Below are 13,986 nucleotides of genomic sequence, written 5' to 3' on the forward strand. Positions count from 1 at the left end.
CACATTGGGAGATTTACATAGACTCATGGAATATTTCCTTGATAAATTGCGATTTGCGCTTTCCAATAGCATTATTGCATTGGCAATTGCCAATGGAAGCCTTAAGTCTATCCTTTAAACAAAGGGTGCGACACATTATTTTATATTTGTTTTATGAGAAGGTCTTGTTTAATATTCAAATTGGATCATACCTTTTCATAAATATTTTCATGTGTTGTATGGATTTTGCAAAGTTTGAGATTGTTATTGAATTATTGATTTTATCTAATTCTTAAAAATGGGACCCATTTCTTGTTAAAGTTTTGGATGAAAATTTTGAAATGGGGAGGGTTTTTGTATAGCACAACAATTGGCGATTCACTCGGAGAAACAATTATCTCTGAGAAAGTAGTCCAATATATATAACTTTTTTAATTTGGAAACCATTGTGGATAAAGAAAACAATATAAGAATAGTTAAATAAAAATTAACTCTGAATATAATGACGATTTTTTGTAATTCCTTTTCCAATGTTAAAAATAAAGACATTATGGGCTTATTAAATCTTTGATTGGTTGGTATAGATAAAGCAGGAGGCTTCTCCATCTTAGCTTTTAAGTTTACTCTATTGTCACAGGTAGTACCTCTGTTGCCAGTAGACATTTATAGTCTCGACAGGGTTACCTTTTAACAATTTAATCATTCATTGTCCCATCCATATAAGAGTATAATTTTTGAAAGGTAAATTCAAAAAGATATGTAAATACATATTTTTTCTTTTTTGTGTTTTCTATTCTTTCAATTTCTTTAAAAGATCAAAAGCCATTGTCCTGTTTTGGTGGCCAACTATTGACAATGCCATTCACTGGTTATAATTGAACTGAACAAGATGGCTTGTGATGAGACCCCTTGTCTGATGATTATAAGCCATTACCCTATTTTGATATTCAGTATTGGTAATGTCAGTTTAATTAGTTCCCTATGATCATGGTAAGCAGGCTCATGATGAAACCCGTTATCTTTTATATCAGACATATTTTAGAATTACAGTATGAAAAAGCATAAACTTAATGGATGGAGTGAATGACTTTCTCCTTAAGAGTTTATGGATGACAATTTTAGAGTTGTAGATGCTAATTTTGGAAAAGTATTTACTTTCTTACAAATAACCTCTCTCAGCTCTTTAAAACTTGGAATGATTTACAATATTTTCAAGGCTTGTGAAGATTTTACAAATCTAAAAGAGGTTCTCAGAGTTTTGTGTTTTATCTAACTTTCTAAAACTATAATCTTTTCCTTAAAGGTTTCCATCTATCAAAAGTAAGTATTTACAATATTTCCTTAAATAACTTTCCAATAGTAAAAGGTTAATGGAAGACTATTTACAACTTTATTTTCTACACATAAAATTTTAAAATAAACACAATTGCATAATGAATATTTACATGTAAGAAGGGGTTACCTCTTTAAGTAAATCATTTCTTCAAGATAAGCCCATTGACAGGAAGAGAATCTCTTTTTCCTGATAGGTCTTGCAATATGAATGTTGATGAGCCTATCTTCTCAATGATTTGAAACGGTGCAAGCCACATTTTTTGAAATTTAGTATGTTTGCCTTTGTCTTCGTGCGCTTTGTCCCATTTCAAAACAAGATCACCGATTTGTAAAAATTTTGGGCCGGTAGAATTTGCATCAAAAGAAGATTTAATGACCTATTGATGTTTTGCATGTGTAATTTTGGCGTTTTCCCTTTCCTCTTCTAATTTAAGAATTTGATCATATCTTAATTGAATAGAAGATGAGGATTTTCTTCAATAAATTGCACTAGGGCTAGAGATTGGAGTGCTAAGTTTGTTGGTATTACAACTTCTTTCCCATACACTAACATGAATGGAGAAGTACCTATTCAGGCCTTCTGAGTTATGTGGTCTACCCATAATGCAAATATCAAAGACTTGTGCCACTTCTTTTGATTCTGGTGAACAGTTCTTTTAATAATCTTAATAAGATTTTTATTGGTTGATTTTTCCAAACCATTACATTGAGGGTAGTAGTTTGCAGAATATTTTAATTTAAATCCTCTCTTAAATATATTTAAACACAACGAAAGATTATTTTTCTACTTTGGAATAATTAAGTTCATCACCTTGTAAATTAGAACTAAAGAAAGATATGGGTGCTTCAACTTGTTTATCATCGATTTGTGTTAACATAGCTGCATAAGATGTTTCGGATGCTAAAGTATACAAAATAAAATGATTAGAAAAATTTGGAGTATTTAATGCAGGAGCATTAATGACTGCCTGTTTGATTGAATCAAAGGCTTCTTTTTCATTATGTCCCCATTTGAAAATTGAATTTTTCTTAATCATGGTCTGTAAAGGTAAAACAATCTGCGAAAAATCAGGAACAAATCTTTTTACAAAATTTATTTGACCTAAAAATGATTGCATTGATTTTTTATTGTGTGGCAGAGGAATATCAGAAATCTCCTTGATCCTTTCTGGATCAATATAAATGCCATTTTTAGATATGATAATCCCTAAGAGTTTACCTTCATCAAGAGTGAAGAATGATTTCTTCAGATTTAATGAAATCCCATACTTTTTATAGCGTTCAAAGATTTGTTTCAAATCATGTAAATGATTTTCTCTTTTCTTGGAGAAGACAATTATGTTATCTACGTAGACAACGACTGACCTGTTAATAAAATCCTTGAATGCTATATCCATTGCTCTTTGGAAAGTAGCTCCAGAATTAATCAAATTGAAAGACATTTTCTAGTAAGCATATGTTCCCCATTTTGTTTTGAATGTAGTCGTCAGTCTGTCATTTGGATGCACCAGTATTTGGTTATATCCAGAAAAACCATCCAGAAAAGACATTAACTCTGAACTAACAACTGAATGAAGTGTCTGCTCCGTTGTTGGTAATGGTAAATTATCTTTTTGGCATGCCTTATTGATATTTCTAAAATCAATGCAAATCCTAATATCACCATTCTTCTTCCTAACAAGTACCTAGTCAGAAACCCATTTAGAATGTCTGTCTGGGAAAATTATCTTAGCTTTCAAGAGTTTATTGAACTCTACTTTGATCTGGCTCTCCAGATTTGGGTGAATTTTCCTCAATTTTTTTGCACAGGTTTCTCCTCATAAATCATTGGAATTGTGTGTTGTATGATAGAAGTATCATGCATTTTTAGATCGTCATAATTCCAAGCAAAAATATTTTTATATTTGTTCAACAATCTGATAAAAGAAAATCTTTCTTCTGAAGTGAGCCCTAGTCCCAGATTAATGTTTTGTGGTTTGGCCTCAATGCCAAGATTTATTAATTCAAACCTCAAAGTAGAACTTTGAAGTTTTGAATTAGTGACTTGTTTAAACCTATACTTGATATCATAAAGATCTTCAAGTTTGACCACAGATTTAGGTATGGAATTCTCATTCTGTCTTTGTTTTATTTGAAGATCATGATCATTCTCATCAATAATCTGGTCATCGTAAGATTTCTCAGAAGTTAAGAAATTCAAAATGTCTTCGTCATGATTAAATACCCACAAATTGGTGACATTGTCTGGAACAGATGGTCTAAAAATTAATTCAACTGAAAACCTATCAGGACTGTAATCCTCGGATGGAAGGAGCTTAGAAGCAACATTAGCTAATAAATCAACTGCTGCATTATGAGATCTGGGAATAGGAGAAATATTAAATGCTAGAAAATGAGATATGAGGTCTTGAACCAAGGACTGATAATGCTTGAGATGTCCTGAAAGGCAATGGATAGTATTCCTTACCTATTTGATGACAATCTCAGAATCACCAAATACTTTTAGATATTGAATTTTTAGGCCTATCACTTTATAAATCCCTTGAATCAATGCCTCATATTCAACAGTATTATTTGTACACTCAAATTCTAGTCTGCATGATAACATAGTTTCTTCCCCTTCATGACTAACTAAAATAAATCCTGCTCCTGCCCTGTCATTGGATTTTGATCCATAAAAATATAAAGTCTAAAATACAGGCTTATCTACAGGTTTATTTACAATTTCTTCAGCAATAGTAACACACCTTGATGTATTTGTATGAGAATTGTTTTTTATCTGTGATGTGAAACTATTAACAAAAAAAGGTGATGATTGAGCATTAAAATTACCAAAGAATGATTCGGTTGAGTAATTTCTGAGAATGTTGTTATTGAAAGCTATGGGTTGATTTTCCTGCGCAAACTCCGTTACAGTATGGGTCATGTGCTTCTCCCGATCAATTTTAATTTGATTTGGTTTCCCTTTATACGGAAGCCACATATGAGACCAATCAGTAGAAATATAACCATGGAGTTTCTTAGACCAATCCCTGCTTAAAATTAACTCATAAAACTCAAGGATGTCAGCAATCAATATATTGATTCTCTGGACTACTCTAGGATTAGCTGATAACCTAATGGTGACTAAATTAATCTCTCCTAAGACTTGAACCTTAGTTCGATCTAACTGAACAATATGTACTACAAATTTTTGGGGCTCAATATTTAATTTTGAGCAAACTGAGGCTGGCATTATGTTTGATGAAGCCCCTGAATCTATTAAGCAGTTGTGCAGATTTTTATTATAGATCTCATAGGTCAAGAGAAAAGGAGGAGTAGGATAATTAGATCTATCTCCAATCAAAATAGCATCAGTAGCATTCACTTTATTTGATGGTGGCTTACCTGTTCCTTTAGCCACCTTGGATAATATAGCATTTAGAAGAGGAGAAGAAGGTACTGCATTTAACTCCTTGAGCAACAATTTCAGTTGATGTTTGAGCTTGCTAAGCTCAAATAAAGAAATATTCGCTCTAGTCTTCTTCATGTCTTAAATAATGTTGTAGTCCATAGAGTCAGAGACTACTAATGTCTTGGATGATGAGGGCAGATTGGAAGATGATGGCTAATTTTGGGTAGGCAACACTGGAGTTTTCTTCATAGGAGCCTTATCTTTGGTAGTAGGGCTTGCATTTTTTTTCTTTTGATTAGATTGAACAGGCTCTATAGCAACTTTACTTCTGGCATTTACTGGGAGAGATTCCTGTTCATTTTCAGTATCAAAATTAGACAAAATGAAGTCCCACATGCCGTGACATTCAACTATCTCATCTTCTTCAGTTTCCTCCAATGACAAAACTGTGTAGGGGATGTCGGGGTGCTTGTACCCTATTGAACTATGATATGAAGTTGGGGAGTGGATGGTTGACTTTGCAATGGATTGGATGAAATGGATGATGATGATGAAAGAGTCTCACTGTCAAACTCTACAGGTGTCTTCCTAGCTCTTTTCCGACTAGGGAGAGGAAATTGTGTTGGTTCAATACCAAGATTTTCGCTTTGTAATCTTGTAAGAGGCTGAGAAGGAATGTATTGTGAAGTCACACTGCCTTGAGATAACTCATACTTTTCTTAAGATATTGAAAACCCTTGAAGTTTATGAATTAGAGATTGAACTTCAAGGGGTTCAAGGGAAGAATTGTCTGATATGTTCAAGTTTTCAGCAGTGGGTGTTATCTTTTCAACTGCTCACTTGAAAATTGGAGATTTAGAATGCGAGGAAGAAGTTGGAGGAGATGGTGAGGGATATTTACGCTTAGAATGGGCTATGGATTTATATTTTCTTGCCATTCACAGTTCATGCCCTCCTTCTAGCACCAAAAATGTTGATGCCTCTAAAATTGCTTCATCAACATTGGGAAAAACCACCTGGTCCGGACCTTAGTGCAGCTCCTTTTCCATTTGGTGTGGTGGCTCCGACTGTATATAATGGGACCAATTTCCTATTGATGTATGAGTTGATGGGTGATTTTTTTGTAGTGTGTAATGAAGGTGATAAGTGTTTTATCCTACAATTCAAAAATATACAAATATAACTAATCTAACCCGTGTATCTTGTTAACAACATGATTTTTGATTATTTTTATTAGAGAAATAATCATAAAGATGTCTTATTCGTAAAATAGAAAGATGCATTCATATAATGATTACTTTGTTTAAGAAGTTAAACAAAGTAATTATAAAAACATTATCGCAATGATCACAATATATACCACTGACATATATATCCAAATGATAACAATTCTAAAACCTTATGAAATGATATGCTAAAGAATTGTTTGAAAACATACATATATCAATGTCAGACCAGGCAATAACTCCTCAAAATCAATTCGTTATATTCATTCAGGTTGGTCTTTATTATATACATGAGGGAGAGACTGTTCATTTCATCTCCCAGTGAATCTTCATATTTTCCATTATTTATTTACATCAGTTACACTTATTCACCCAATCCTAATGATTAGGTATCAACATTCCCCCCATTAATCTAAAGGGATGTTGGTGAATCCAAGCATTGTTCTGAATCTTTCAATATTTTCTCTTCCAAGCACTTTGGTGAAGATGTTTGCAATTTTCTCATTAGTGGAACAATGGCGGAGATGGATTGTTTTTGCCTCAACATGATGTCGAATCAAATGATATTTAGTATTGATGTGCTTCGTTCGATCATGGAACTTTGGGTTCTTGGCCAATTTTATTGCTGAGGTATTGTCAATCATGAGTGGAGTCGATTGTACTTGTTTTACCTGCAAATCTTCAAGAATTTTCTTGAGCCACACAATTTCTTTTGTTGCCTCAGCTGCTGCCACATATTTTTCTTCTATTGTGGAATTTGTTGGAACTGATTGTTTGCGTGATCTCTAGGAGACAACTCCTTATCCAAGACTCATAACATAACTTGAAGTAGATACCCCAGTTTCTTTGTCTCCATCGAAGTCTGAATCAGAGTATACAATCAAGTTGAAGTTGTCCACCTGTGTATACTTGATTCCAAAGTCTTGAGTTCCCTTCAAGTACCTTAGAACTCTTTTTGTAGCAGACCAATGTCCCTCACAAGGCTTTTTCATAAAGCTAGAGAGGATTCCAACAGCAAACGAAATGTCTGGACTGGTAGTAGTTAGGTAGTTGAGACTTCCTACAAGTTGTCTGTACTTTGTTCCATCCTCAAATTCTTTTCCTTCAATGGATGTGAGCTTTAAGTTTTGTTCCATTGGAGTAGTAAGAGGATTGCATTCTGTCATGCCAAACCTGTTCAACAGATTTCCAATGTACTTCTTTTGAGAAACAAATATGGACTTCAGATGTTGAGTTACTTCAATACTAATATAGTAATGAACATAGCCCAAGTCATTCATTTCAAAACCTTTCCTCAATTCCTTCTTTATGGATGCAATGTAGCTTTCATTATTCCCTATCATCAAAAGATCATCTACATATACCACAAGATATACAACCATTTTACCAACTTTCTTGACAAATAAAGTTGCATCATCAAGATCATAATGTTTGAAATTGAGTTTCAGAAGATGCTCAGTTAGTTTTTCATACCAGGCTCGCGGTTCTTGTTTGAGGCCATACAAGGATTTCAAATGTTTTCATACTTTATGCTCATGTCCTTTCACAGCAAATCCTTCAGGCTAGGACATAAAAACATTCTCTTTTAGATCTCCATTCAAGAAAGCAGTTTTTAAATCCATTTGATGGACTTTCCAACCATTCTGAGATGCTAGGATGAAGAGTGTCCGGGTGGTGGCCCATTTTGATGTGGGGGCAAAAGTCTCCTCATAATCAACCCCTTCCTTCTCTACAAAACCTTTTTCCACAAGCTTGAATTTGTGCTTGTCAAGTGAGCCATCTGCTTTATATTTGTTCGTGTAGACCCACTTGTAGCCAATTGGTTTGGTTCCTAATGGATGATCAACCAGCTTCCAAGTGCCATTCTTTATCAGGGCATCATACTCCTTTTGCATCGCTTCTTTCCATTCATCATGAGAAGCAGTTTATTTGAAGGAAGTTGGTTTGAAATTTGTATACAAATTCGATTCACAATCATAAGAAACATCCATATCAACAAGTGAATCAGATTCATCTACAACACCTCCATTTTTCCGGTTTGAATTTCTAGTTCATGTCTTTCCAACTTCATCAATATGAACACTTTCAAGTGTCTTTGTCAGCCACTTTGGGGGACCTTTCTCAGATGGTTCAGGCTACTCCATTGATTGAGTTGGGACTGAATCAAGATTGAGTCTCCCAATTCTATCAATCACATCACTTAAGGTATCATCCATTGTTGGAGTTTCATGCGAGGGAGAGAGTTCTTCAGAAGAAGATTCCACAGGTTGATCTAGTATAGGAATCCCCCCTTCAAGATGTGGAATCTGATTATCAAATTTTTGAAATGATTTTGCATTTGTGAATCTATCCAAGCGATCAAGTTGTCGCTCAACAACATTGTCAGTTTTGGATGATTCAATAAAGATTACATCTTTAGATACAACAAATTTTTTATTGACTTCATCATAGAGACGATATGCTTTGGAGGTGTTTGAATACCCCAGGAAGATACACTTATGACTTCTTGCACCAAGTTTGTTTCTATGTACCTTTGGTGTCAAGGCATAACAGGTGGAACCAAAGACCCTAAGATGCTTTACCAAAGGAACATGCCCATACCACATTTCATAGGGAGTCTTGTTTCTGATAGCATTAGATGGACATCTATTCTTTATATATACAACACATAGAACTGCATCAGCCCAAAACATCAATTTTACATTTTTGAAAAACATCATGGTGCGTACCATATTTAAGATTGTCCTATTCATTCTTTCATCTAAACTATTCTGTTGGGGATTATAAGGCACAGTTGTTTGATGTTTGATCCCATGTTGGTGAAGATAGTTTTCAAATTCATTTGAAGTATATTCTTTTCCATTATTAGTGTGAATAGAGCCAATATGAGATTGTGCATCATTTTCAATCCATGTATGAAAGTTCTTGAATTTTTGAAAAGCATCATATTTGTTCTTCAATAAATAAACCCAACACATTCTGGTGTAGTCATCAATAAATGTCATCATATATTTATTTCCATTTGCAGAAGGAACAAGCATTGGACCACATAAATTTGAATGAATGAGTTCAAGTTTTCTATGTGCTCTTGAATGTGAATCATGAAAAGACTATTTGCTATGCTTTCCTAGAATACAAGCATCACATTGCTTAAGTTTCCTAGGAATTGTAGGAAAACCAGCAACACCATTTTTCTTCAACAAGTGGAGGCTGTCATAGTTCAAATGTCCAAATCTAGCATGCCATAATAAACTTGATGGAAGTGTACCTTCTTCATAATGAGAGTTGTATGAGAAATGTTGTGCATGAGCAGAGGTAACCTGCAGCTTGAGAAGCCTTTCTTCTTCTATCCCCCTCATGACAAGTGAGTGGTTAGATGCTTTTCTCACCTCAAGCTTGCCATCAAACATATGAATGGAGTGACCTTGTTGGTGGATGTGGACCAAGGACAACAAGTTTCTCTTCAGTTGTGGGAGATATAGAACATGATGCAGAAGAAAGTCTGGAAGACCAGGCAATTTGAGCTTGATTGTGCCAAGTATACTACTTCATCAACATTGTCAGTATATTCTTCAAAAAAATATTTTCTATGAGTCATGTGGCAAGTTGCTCTTGAATCAAGCAACCAATCATTTTTCCAAGAAGCAAGTGAAGCATTAAATAAATCTTCATTTACTCTAGTATTACATTGTGCCACAACATAATGAGTGGATTTAGGTGCTTTACCTTTTTCTGTGTCATTAGTTTTACCTTTTTGTTGGTTTCTTTACTGCTCAATTTTGTCCCAAGGTAACCTGCATGTAGAGGCATCATGTGATCCATTTCTTTTGCAGCGTATGTAGTGCAGATCTAACTTTTCTCCTTGAGAGTGTCTACCCCCCCTGCCTCTGAAATATCTTCCTCTTCCTCTTCGACCACCTCATCCTCTAGAAGAATCTTGGGCAAGGTTCTTTTCTTTATGATCAAGGCACACAGCCTCTTCAGAAGATCAGGGGTTGTCTTCTTTCCAACAACTTTCTCTCTTTCAACAAATTTTTTCACAAGAGAGTCAAAGGTAATATCTTTGAGATTTCCATTTGCTTGCAATGACTCAAGATAATTGGAGTAAGTAGGATAAAGTGCCTTGAGAAAAGAGATAAGAGGAATATCCAATTCAACCTTAGTGGTTTGATATCATGCATTATAGATTTTACTTTGGATGTAAGAGAAAGAGGAACATTATTTTGTAATTCAAGAGTGAAGAGTTTAATCATGAGTTGAACAACTTCAAGTGCAGAATGTGGGTCATAGAGTTCTTTCAGCTTTTTTAAGGCTTCGAAAGTAGTTGAAAATGGTAAAATATGGCGACTCACCTCTTCACTTATAGATGCTGCAATTAATGCATAGGCTTTGTTGTTCTTATTTTCCCAAATGGAAAAATCTTTGTTTGAGGTAGGTTGTTCTGGCTCTTTGTCTCCGTCTCCAACACATACTCCTTTCCACAACTCGTTGAAAATGAGGGTGTGTTTTATCATCCGATACCACTCAAGATAGTTCTCCTTGCTAGTGAGAACTATTCCCACAATAGATATGATTGAATGCATTGTAAAATCTGAGTGTTGTAAAAATACTTCTATTGATAGAAAAAAATACTTCTACAGAGAGAAAAATACTTCTGTTGAGAGAAAAAATATGTGCTAAAAAATTTGTGCAAGAGAGGAGGCTCTCATGCATAGGCTCTAGATAGTAATGCTATCGTAGCAGTGCCCAATGAAATGAGATTTAAGTTTTCTATACCCAAACCATCGATTTACCAGATATGCATGGAAGGAAAAAACTAAGTGAAGATAGCTCGAAAGATTAAATGCGTGGGATGGAGACCACTATGGAGATTCACACGACTTGTTTCATGAGCCTGTGAAGCAAGTGAGCTACAATATTATATGAACAAAGACTTTGTGAGCCAAGACATGTCCCTTGATGGTGAGTTTTCTATGGGATGGAATTTAGAAATGGCAGACTTCTTGTAATCAACACAGAGACTCATTAAGACTGTATAAGGCTTCAATTTTGTGTTGCAATATCTGGGTGCAACATACATTTTCTTCACATTTTAACATGGAAAATACTGTATTTTTTGAATCTGCTATGGAATTTCCAAAATTGTTGTACACTTGTATCATATATTAACACTTAAAAACCAAGAAGTACATTGGAATATGCAAACAAAAAGGTAGAGAAAGGTCTAGAAAGACGTGTGACAATGTCTCATGTAATGCGGGCCAACAAGAAAATGGCGATGAGGTACAGAGATACACAGATTTTTTTCGATGAACATAACAGAAAACAATCAAATGATATTATGTTACGGCCTTTCCTTGAAGACACGTCCCATGAACGTACCATCAAAACGCTAGTGCCATTCTCCTCGTGTAAAAACCAAAGTTATCCAACGGAGCAGCAACAGGAGCAGTGAGAATAATGGTGAATAGCAGGTGGAGCAGGCTTTATGCAACTGACACCACAGATTATATGAGAGATGGTTGTGTATTAGAGCAAGGGGCAGCGTATATATGGGAAACTAAATTCTGTGAAATGGGCAGTGTATTATATGGGAAACTGAATTGGAGGATGGGCAACGTATTATATTATAACATGTCAGAGCAGAGGTGTGAATTTTGCAAAATAGGCAGAACATAGGCAGGAAAATGACACCAGGAGTTACACAAAAGCTAATTTTGGGAGCTGGCTCTGATACCATGTCAGACTAGGCAGTAACTCCTCAAAATCAATTCCTTATATTCATTCAGGCCGGTCTTTATTATATACATGAGGGAGATACTGTTCATTTCATATCCTGGTGACTCTTCATATTTTCCATTATTTATTTACATCAGTTATACTTATTCACCCAATCCTGATGATTAGGTGTCAAAAATCAATAATAGCAAGTTTTAATAAATGTTCATTCACATAGAGAACTAAGACAAAAAAAGAGATAATAGTACCATATGCATTTGAATTCTCCCGATGTAAAAAACACTCATATTCTGCTTTCCTATTTGAGAAAACCTTTAGAAGATGCAAAAGTGCAAGTCTTGCAAAAGCTTCTTTCACAAAAATGCAGAACTTTAGTCCACTTTTGATAAAACAAATATTAGAAGTACAGAAGTGCAACTCCCAAGTCAAGTTTTAATACAAATTGAGGAACCTTTCTAAATACATCAAAGGGTCTTAAATACTAAAAATAAAAACTAACTATCAATAAAAATTGCTATGTGCTGTTATAACTATAGACATGAAAATCTGGGATTCACTATAAAAATAGCAGTGCAGTAGCGGTTGAATGAATTCACTGAATTGGCTTCTTTTCTTGTGATTGCAACTAACAGATTGCAAGCATTTGCTAGATTTCTGGAGGTTGACTCATCCTGTAGTGTAGTTGGGATGTGTAGGTGGCATCGGAGAGTTCAGGAATCATACAGTTGACCACGTCAGAAAGGAATTTCATGGCCATCTGTTAGCTATGTGGCTTGACTAGAAAAAACCAGAATGTTTCCCATGTCATGTTTTGGAATTCTCCAATCTGTTTTTCTCTATTCACCAGATCCTATTTCCAATAATGTTCCAGTGCCTTTGCTTTTGGAAGTTTACCAGGAGAGCAATCGGAGATCAAATTAGACATATGTAAACTGTTATTTACTAATTCGATCAAATTGTTCGTTGAAGCTCTGCATCTAGAATCCGCTCTTTCGGCTTTCATTAACTAGGACTCCCATTCCAAAAACAGGATTTCCTTGTGCAATTCTTGTATTTTTGGCAAGTTGGCAGCCATTCCTTCTATGGAATCTTGACAAGACAAAAAAATTGTTATCCTTTCATCTGTTTTTTCCAATTCCAGTCTGGCATCCACTGCCTTCTCAATTAGTGATGTAGAGATATCACACAATGCGTTGGCCAATGATATGTCGTGGCAAAGAATGTTCAACTATTGGGACAAGGCTCTGGTTATCTCCAAGGCTTCTTTTCTGAATTCACTAACCTGTGGATAACCCCTGTACCTTTCTATCTGTTCTTTCAATTGTGCAATTTGATCTTCCCTTGCCTTCTTTTCTTGCTCATTTATCATCTGAAGGTTGCTTAACTCTTGAGACAACTCCTGTTCTTTATGGAGAGTCTGCTCATCAATCCTCTGTTTCTCTAGTTTCATCTGCTCTCTTAGTTGTTCATTTTTTTGTCTCTACTCTTCTAGTTAGTGTTCAAGCTGACTAAGCCTTTGTTGTCCTTCTGCCAATTGCACCTCAAGTTGACTGATCCTCAGATCTTTTTCCTGATCAGTTGACTGAACTCTTAGGCTTTGTTCATTGTCATTGTTGTGTAAGCTCTTGCATACTGAGATAGCTTTGTTAAATCCTCAGAGGGATTGACTTCTACTTTCCATACCACATTCATCATTTCTACCTAAGGAGTTAGAAGAGGACTTTGATCAATTTTTCTCCTTTTCCTCTGTCTTTTAACTACAGCCTTGTGCTTTGGACTGTAGAATACATCTAAGGGTGGTATCTCTTCTGTTCTTAGTAAAATCTCCTTTATAGGATTTTCGAGGATGATTTCTATGTCCTGTTGAATTCTTGGTAGGTTCTTGTCCCTTCAATTGGAACACTAATAACTTCAGGCTTTTGTACTGTAGGCAATTTTGGTGTAGTGAGCTCTTGGGATTTACCCTGGTTTTTGATGATTAGGTCAAACTGATCCCATTCTTTGATTAAAGAAGGATGAATATTGATATTTGTATTAAGGGTCTCACTAGTTCCTTCCTTTATCTACTCCCTTTCTGGGGTCTTTTCCTTTTGAGGAGTCTTTTCCATAATTTTTCCTTCACCGTGGCCTTCCAGTTGCACTGTAGAGGTAGTATTTAACAAGTCTAGAGGCAGTGTTTCCAATCTTTGTGTCCTGAACTTAAAAAATTCCTCTAATCCCTCTGCTCCCAATTTTATTTTTTTCTAGTTGTTTCACTGAGAGAATAACTCGGCTGAAGCAAACAAGTCATCATAATTATCCTTCTCATGTTCA

This window comes from Pinus tabuliformis, chromosome 8, assembly GCF_031772625.1.
Source record: "Pinus tabuliformis cultivar Carrire ecotype Pingquan chromosome 8, CPIR1, whole genome shotgun sequence".
NCBI classification, from domain to species: domain Eukaryota; kingdom Viridiplantae; phylum Streptophyta; class Pinopsida; order Pinales; family Pinaceae; genus Pinus; species Pinus tabuliformis.